Consider the following 9,390-nt stretch of genomic DNA (forward strand, 5'->3'; position numbering starts at 1 on the left):
TCTCCAGCCTATCTTTGCCCTGTTCGCTTGGTTTATAAGTTGTACTTTTTTAGCAAACGAATAGTATTTTGCTCTCATAATAAATCAGCCAATACTTTTAGCCATGCCTTATCCAGCCAACGAATAGGGCACTTGAAGCAGCTGCGAAGCTTCCACTGAAAGGGACGTTAGTTCTGTCGGTGGCTTTCTCTGGAAGACAACTGCAGGTCTGCAGCTGCCCGCCCCCTACCTGTGCTGTGCTAACGGCGTCACTAGCTAGGATAAAATGGGAAGGCCCACAGGTTGCTTTGAGATTGGTGTATGCCACGTGCAAGCAAAGGAGGGAGGTCTCTTTAGAAGAAGGAAGGGGAGAGTCTCTCAGAATTTGCCTCCCCCCTGGATGGCTCCTCCATAGACCATAGTAGTCCATACCCACCGCGTCAACGCACGATGAAAGCGAGCCCCATTCTTCTCAGGTTCTGAAGGCAGCAGCTTTGGAATTGGATCTCCGTGCAAGCCTGATCAGTCGTCCAACTGGTTAGTGATCGATTCTGCCACTGATTTCTCTCCATCCATGTCAAAAGCACTTCCGTACTGCCTTGAGCTAGTAACCTCTGCTTTGCTGATCCGTGATTAAGCATGTTATAGATGGGTCTCTGTGTTAGTGGTGTGCCAATGTTCAGCTTCCTAAGCAGTCCCTGTAAAAAAGGGAAAACTGCTAAATATGTCATTTGATTGTTGTTATTTCGGGCATTACATTCCAATTTCCAGTGACTTAATTAATTTCTAGGTGCACATTATGCATTGCACAATCACTTGAGTGTGCAAATTTACCACTGTTATTCACATTTATATTTCCCAATCATGCAGTTTGCAGTCCTATACAATTATCCAAGTGTGCTAGCTTTCAGAAGTTGTTCCCAACTAGTAGTGAAAATATTCAGAGCTGGAAATACTATTGTTGTATTTGGTTAAAAAAGGCTGTATCAATGATCCATGGCAATGCTACCTACCATCACATTCCTGTTGCCATCCGAGTAGATTCAGTTTCATGCAGGTTCCTCTTGAAGCTACTAAAGCCAAGATTTTGCTAAAGTGTGGACATATGTGCAGGATTTTTGTTGACGGGTATCTCGCAGAGGTCAGATGTTGCGAAGGACGCAAGTAGATCAGTGTACAAAATTTCAGTCTAGCTTAGACAATGGCTTTTGTTCTGAATTTGCTTTGTAAGAGTTGCCGTACAAATGGCATAAGATGTATGCACATTGTAAATTTTTATTTGAAATACCTATGGCATCTTGGCAGAGTTGAAACCTGTATACAAGGTTTTTTTTTGCTAAAAATGATTACACTGTTTTGTGATAGTTCCTATGATTGATTTACAAAGATCTGGATTGTGAAGAGAATATGCAGAAATTCACAACCAGAAACTAAAAACTGAAAATACCAGGCCCTGCAAATGCAATGGGGGCTATGCCTAGATCAATAAGGGTTACTTTGATGTACAGGTTTCGTGTGTTCTGGTTCAGATAGATATTGCATTTAGGCGATGGAAGGCTGGGATGGCACATGTGGCTGCGTTGCTATAGGCTAGAATTTAATATACACTAGTATGTTGCGCACGCCATTGTGCACGTCGGTTATCCAACCAAAGATGCAGCGCATGATTGAACAATCATCTAATCTTTAGCAACTGACATAACAAATACTCAGGGTCGTAGCATGAGGATGGTATGTACATATATTTTACATAGATAGATGTGATAAGCGCGGTAATGGTCCACCTTAGATGCACAGGTCCGGTCTGTAGAGGTAACATAACAGTTGACAACACTTGCAAGCTTTATACATTAGGGTTGATGCTAGGTAGCAATGGCAGTGATGATATGATGACACATAGTTTATACACACAGTGACAGGTCCCGGTAATTAAACATTGTAGGTCAAGCACTCGGTGATGACCTTGTTAGCATCTCGCTTCTCGGTCTTAGAGGTTACTGTCCGTGGAGACAGAAGCTTCCCAGGTGGATGAATCTGTATGCAGATTTGCTTTTGTTAGCTCTCTGTGGTTTGCCAGGCATAAGATAAGGAGATTCAGTTTGAGAATTCGGAAATTTACCAGATCCTGGAGGCATGATGTGTGCATTGAGAAGGCAAGTAAAAGCAGTCTAAAAACAGGCAGTAACCTGATATGGTAGAAGAGGTTAACACGAGTAGAAATAAATGCCATAGATGCATGAATTGAAATGTAAAGCAAAATGTTAAAAAAAGGCTCTCGCCAAAACAACAGATCGTTTCGGAATCCTAGGTGATGACTGAATCGGTAGGAAATTACTGCTTCATCGCTACACGGCAAGGCCAAAGAAATTAGTCTCTACACTAAATAGACATGCATAATTTGGATAGTGGAGAGTCCAAGTTAGCCGGCTGCATTGGCGTTCACGTTGTACATATACGGGCTGAAAAGTAAACCCAACAAGAGGGTTTAGTGGAATACAGAGCAAACACAGCTATAAGTAGGTCTATGAAGTAATGGCAGGACAATCTGAGAAAAGCAGTTGCACGCACACATAATTGAGTGCAAATGGCTATCAAACTGGTAGGAACTGAATTAAATACTGCACTAAAATTCCTGCAGCAGATGAATGTCAAATCAGCATGAGGATACTACTGAGCATCCATGAGGATGCTTTGTACATCAGAAATACTGCAGCTGTGCGTTGGCTTCATATCAGGTTGAATACACTTTGTAAACATATCGTTGTATCTTTTGTCTTAGAAGTTACAACAATTTTAATAGGCAAGTGAAGCTGTGAAAATAAGCAAATCATTACAAAACCATGATTCAATAATGGAAGAAAGATGGACATAAATATTCATAAGGATATATATGAGCCCGTGTGTGTACCTGTAGCTGATACAAATGTAGCCAATCTAATTGTATAGGTGGAGATATAAAATCACTCTAACTGTGTCAAAGGTAATGAGCAGCACATAAGAAAAGCATAGTACAGAAATCGAAACTTTGAGTCCTTCCAGGTCCTGAAAATCACTCTTCTTTGTTGAAGAGCTGAGGAACTGGAACCTGCAATGGGACAATAAACAATTAAGGCCGCTGCATATAGTGTTTTTAATAATGCAGGTTTATTTAGCAGAGGATAACTGGGAAACAGACCCAAGATCATAGCGATTGGTATGTATCTCGTAAACTTGTGGTAGCAAAATATGAAGCAAGGCTGTTGTAGTTGTACTACTGGAATTAAAAAATTACTTTCTTTGTTATAAGAAAGTTTTTGTCATGCTTGTCCTAGAAAGACAATTGAACGATGCAAATTGATTCTGCTACCATGGACGAAAACTTTCTTATAATAAAGTGTGAGCGCCCATGACGAAAACAATCGAACAACGCAGATTAATTCTGCTACCGTGGACGAAAACTTTCTTATAACAAAATGCACGCGACCGTGGACGAAGCAAGGGTGTCGTAGTTGGACTACTGGAACGAAAATTTTATTTTTAATTTAAGCAGTTGGGCAAGCCACACACATGTCTACACTATTCTGCAAAGTGCTATTCTACTCATCGATACAGTGGCTACAGACTTGTCATATAAAGATAGGTACCACGAAAGCCACAAACTAAAACTATACACAAGGGTACCATCCTATTGATTTGCATAGTAGGTAATCAGGTACAACAAATAGATTTGAGGCTTAGTAACTATGCTTAAGCGTGAGAGGTAAACTGATGTTCTTTCCTGCAATAAAAAATAGCAAAACAATTCCTACTGTAAATAGATACCAACCCAGCTGCAAACCTGTAACTAAAGCAGCTTAAGCGTGTTGCAGAATAGAAATTTGCCTATAGCAGCCTACATAATATTTCCTCAATGAATCATTTAATGGGGTAGCTGATCCACAGGAACTCATTTAATGGAATAGGAATTTGCTTATAGCAGTCTATAAAAGCAAATGAACTCACCAGTTCACTTTCCAATCTAGCTGATCCACAGGACCTTAGTTCCAGTTGTTTCAGACCTGCAAGAAAGTGGATTTTGCAAGAAAGTGGACTGAGATGGATAGAAATAAATACATCATTGGCTATGGGGTGTGGTCAGTAATAGAACAGCCAACAAATCATGTGAAGACATCACTGACAATGGACTTATGCTCAGTGACAAACGCACAAAATGTAGCGAGTAACGAAAACGAAACAACACATGCAAAAGCGAATTGCTAAGATATAATGACATTGTCATCACAAAACTAATGCAAACAACAAGGCTCATAGAAGATTGAAAGAACTAATCATCATTGCACAATTCCATTGTCTCCGTCTAAAAAAAGTTCATGCATCATCCCACAACCCAAAAAGCTCAGTAAATAACATGGAGAATGAAACAACTAATCATCATTGTATAATTTAGGATATCAGTTCTGCACATGGTCCGTGCATTTGAAAACATTAAAGTGGCAGGAGCCGACGGCCTCCTAGGGGTGGGGCCAAGATCCTCACAGTGAGGAAGGAGCTGAGGGAAGGGGACGGGGAGAAGGGGAGAGAGTGCACCTCCGCCATGCACAACAGGCCAGATGCACCGGTGTGGGGCTCCTCCAGTGATGAAGGCCAGCGAGCCAGATCCACACACGTGACCAGGCCTAGCGCTTGCAAGGAGAGCACGAACTAGAGAAAAAGGTCTTTCCCAGCGCACGCAGCGCAGAGAGCTCACTCATGCCACAACGAAGAGGAAGGAAGGGAAGCCTCGTACCCAGTATTACACATAGGTCCGGTGAGGGGACAGACAGAAAGGCCTAATTTTTGGCCACACACCAAAAGAGCACAGTAGTCACCTAGGTGGCTTAATAGAAGGGTACATATTCGGTAGGCCTGGACCTGAACGTAGCAACGAACAGACGCTATATAGGTACAAAGCAAGATGGTAATGATGCTCTTACGTATAAGAAACCAGGAAGTATCCAGCTAACGATCCTGCAATTCTATTGATTGAACTTCAGCACATAAAATTTAGATGCGTTCTAGACTCTAGAAAGTGCATATACATCTGTGCATGGTACCTCAATTCTGGACAGATCAAAACAGCAATAAAAAATCATGTAAGAGAAAAAAATACACATCACAGACTACAGTCAGAGTTTCCATTTAAAATCAACTATTGGCATCATTTCGGTTTCAGTAACTAATTAAAAAGCAAGCCATTCAGGTATGGCAAGGTTTGAACACATAGGGCTTTGAAAATAATGGCATCACAGATGGACTGATGGAAAAAAACAATATTATATTTAAACTCCAGAATGTGTATATAGAATCTATTTGCTTCTTAGCAATAAAAAATCTTAATTCTAAATACGGAGCAGACACACCATCCACATAAAAAGCCATCTCAGTAACTAATTTGGGAAAAATACTAATAGTTCTCTTGGTGAAATAAACCAGTGAACAATCAACAATAACGATATTGCTCCACGACATACAATTTTAATATTTCTCTTGAAAAAGTGGCAGGTCAAGCTGAAGACATTCAGCCATGACAGTTTGAAGACAAGGAGATGAAAATCATCATGGACTAAATAAGAATTAGGCACCTTCAGTAACACATGAGACAGAAAAGGTAATAAGCATCCTGTATAAACCATTCACATGGATTAAGATGGTACCTGCAGTCCTGTACTCACCGATGCAAAGTGACTAAGTCCCTAAACAAAGTCCTAAACTCACCTATTTCCTGGAGATATCCGAGGAAGATCATGTTGGATAGCACACTCCAAGAACCCATATGCCTCGAGAAATATTTCAACAGAAGCTTGTTCTCTGAAAAGTGGATGGAATTGACAAGAGTTTAATTAGCATAATACGAATGACAAAAACCACAGCCGCTGATATCTGTAAATGCAAATCTGCATACCTGTAAATGCACCTATGCATAATTCCAAATATTGTTCATCTAATTCTTCTCATACCTAATACGAAATTGGAAAATCAGCAACGTAGAGCCGAGAGAGAATTTGCTCTCCTTTAATATCAGCATGTTATATGCGTATGTTGATGTCGGGTACCTTAGAACGGGGTACCCCAAGCAAACATCAAACGGGTCGCTAAAGTCCCATCTAAAAAATAAAGCTAGAAGGTAAGCTGTGGGCCCCTCACCTGCCACGACCGAGCCCACTGGGTCCTCCTCCTCCTCGCCTCGAGCCTCGAGTAGGAGGTCTCGGCATTCTGACACAAACTCTGCCTCACGCGAGGCTCTCCAGGGAAGGCCTCGGCAGGGAATGCCGTCTCCGCCTCGCCCGAGGCTCTCCACGGAAGGCCTCGGCAGGGGGTGCAGTCTCCGTATCGCGCGAGGCGTCTCGCACGAGGCCTCGGCAAGGAGCCCGATCTCCGTCTTGCGCGAGGCCTCATTCTCCGTGTCGCTCGAGGCCGGGTCGTCTGCGGCCCGTCACCCCCCGCCTCGACCGACCCTCCAGACAGCGCGTCATGTCTCATTAAATGCTTCAACCACTCCCGCAATCTCAGCCGGACAATGGCTCAATGCCACAGAATGGCCGACGGGACCCGAGGTCGCATCAGCGCCATACCGACCGGGACAGGGCACGGCGGGGATTACCGGCCACTGTGTCCTGACGTTGTGTCCACGATCAGCGCCATACCGGCTGGGACAGGGTACGGCGGGGAGTACCGGCCACTGTGTCCTAACGCTGTGCCCACGATCAGCCGCCCACTCGAGGCCTCGGCACTGTACACCAAGGTCTCGGCTATCTTGGGGTTCGCGCCTGCCGAGACCCCTCCACCGCGGTGCAGCCTCGGCACCGACCAAGTCTCGGCCTCGCGCACAGTCCGCCCACAGTGCTTGCACGTTCACCGCCGCACCCACTCCGAGGCAGTCCCGGGGCTCCCACGACGCACAGGATCTGATGGGACGACCACGCCGCCCCAGTACTCCAAGGACGGACCACTCCGACGACCACGCCGCCACAGGAACAGGCTACAGGGCCCGGACACGCCGCCTCTGTTCACACGACACCGTATAGTTAGCTCATGTACCGTCCTTGTCCTCCCTTCAGGCTATAAAAGGAGAGGACTTGGGCCGTTTTAGGGAAAAAAGGAGAACACCTGGTAACACACACACACACACGCACATCCCTGCCGCCTGAGAGCAACACCTCAAGCGGCCCGCGCGACACCCTGCCGAGACCTGGGACCAGCTCCCTCTCTCCCGTAGCTTGTAACCCCCTACTACGAGCACTTCGGTGCAAGGAATACAAGATCGACCTTTCAGACTGGACGTAGGGCCTCGATTGTCTGAACCAGTATAAACCTTGTGTCTCTTTGCATCACCATCCGGAATTGGGAGCACGTAGAATAAATTCACTAGTTGGTTGAGGACCCCCCGGTCCGAAACACCGACAGTTGGCGTGCCAGGTAGGGGTCTCTACGTGTCAGTTTCATCATCCCAGCAGGTTCCGGATGGCAGACCCCGTACGACCATTGCGTCTCGGCACTGTGGTTTGGTTCGGGAGCCTAGAGTTCATGTCTCTAGGGCATGAATACGGCATGGTACTCCTCACTCCTCGAGCCCCATCGTCCGACGATGAAGTTACGCACCGGCAGCCCAGGCATAGGCGGCACCCGGGCGGCCGCTCTCGCCGCGCTCGCCAGGCACGACATGAGCAAGGCCACCCCGACGCTATGCGAATCCAGGGCGGCACGCCACCCCCCGCTGATATCCTACGACCAGCTGTAGGCACAGGGTCCCTGGCTGGGGACCTATCTAGCCTGAGCTTGGACAAAGGAAAATCGCCGGTGGCACGCGGCGATGCCCAGTCGTCAAGCTCCGCTCCACCACTCCCTGAAGAACTGACCCCGATGGAGCAGAATCTGGCAATGGCACCATCCCCATACCCCTTTGGGTTGAGAAATGCCGCCGCCTCTTACGCCTATGCTTACACTGCCGCTCATGAGCATCCCTCGGAATGCCGCCAGCGCTTCGCTCTCGACCTGAGAACCCACGCCGACTCCTCGGATGAGGACGAGGCATGGCCCGGAGTGGATTTCTCCGGACTCCACGACCCTGGGGCTTTGCGCCAGTTCTTAGTCGCAAGCGACTACTGCTTCGGCTACTCTGACTCCGACGACGAAGGCACCTACGACCCCACTCGCGAGTGTTTTCACGTCGGGCTCGGGATGCCGAGGGCGGGCGAAGAGGACGAGGGGGCAGATAGCCGTTCCCTGCTCCGCCTAGGTGCGGGCGCCACCACACCTCCACGCGCCGTCCTGCCGGTCGCACGAAATGAGAACGTCGCTCTTGCGCGACCTCAGCGCCCAGACCTAGAACAGCTCCGTGAGCTCCAGGCCAAGGTCGAACAAGACCAACTCCTTCTGCAGCAGCTTCGAGACTCTCTCGAACAGGAACAGCGAGGTCATGGCGAAGGCGGGGGAGCCCGACGGAGGGCCCGCGATGTGCATCACCGCATCCATGATGACGAAGGGAGTGAGCAACCCCCAGTCTTCAATCGCGCAAGCCAGAACGTCGCGGCTGTGGCAATGCTGGTCCGCGCAATGCCCGAGCCTTCTACTACGGAGGGGCGGCGGGTCCGCGGCGAGCTCCGGGATCTCCTAGAGGCCGCCGCGGTTCAGCAGGCCGAGAGTTCCGCCTCCAGATGACACGGGGGCGCCTCGAACCTGCCCACGGCACCGCCTTGAACCTGCCCACGGCACCGCCTCGGCAAGACAGGGAAGCCCCAGCTCGTCCCGAGCCCGACCGAGCGCCGATAGCCCACAGGGTCCCCATGCTTCTGGACCGCCTCGGCAATCGACGCGAGGTACAGGGAGACCATGAGGTGGTCAGCAGGCGATGACGCCACGACAATGAGGGGCCCGCTCGGGGCTACCACCCACACCGAGGCGGTCGCTACGACAGCGGGGAGGACCGCAGTCCTTCCCCTGAACCGCCAGGCCCTCGGGTCTTCAGCAGGGCCATCCGCGCTGCTCTTTTCCCCGCCCAGTTTCGGCAACCAGCTAATCTCGCGAAGTACAGCGGTGAGACCAACCCTGAACTCTGGCTTGCCGATTACCGCCTGGCCTGTCAGTTAGGTGGCGCGGACGATGACCTGCTCATCATCCGCAACATCCCCTTACTCTTGTTAGACTCAGCGCGAGCCTGGCTCGAGCACCTTCCTCCCTCGCAAATCCACGACTGGCGCGACTTGGTTAGGGTCTTCGTCGGGAACTTCCTGGGCACATACGTGCGCCCTGGGAACTCCTGGGATCTTAAGAGCTGTCGCCAGAAGCCGGACGAGTCTCTCCGAGACTTCATCCGGCGCTTCTCCAAATAGTGCACCGAGTTGCCCAGTGTCGGCGACTCGGAGATCGTCCAGGCTTTCCTCTCCGGCACCACTT

Source organism: Miscanthus floridulus, chromosome 9, assembly GCF_019320115.1.
Source record: "Miscanthus floridulus cultivar M001 chromosome 9, ASM1932011v1, whole genome shotgun sequence".
Classification (NCBI taxonomy): Eukaryota; Viridiplantae; Streptophyta; class Magnoliopsida; order Poales; family Poaceae; genus Miscanthus; species Miscanthus floridulus.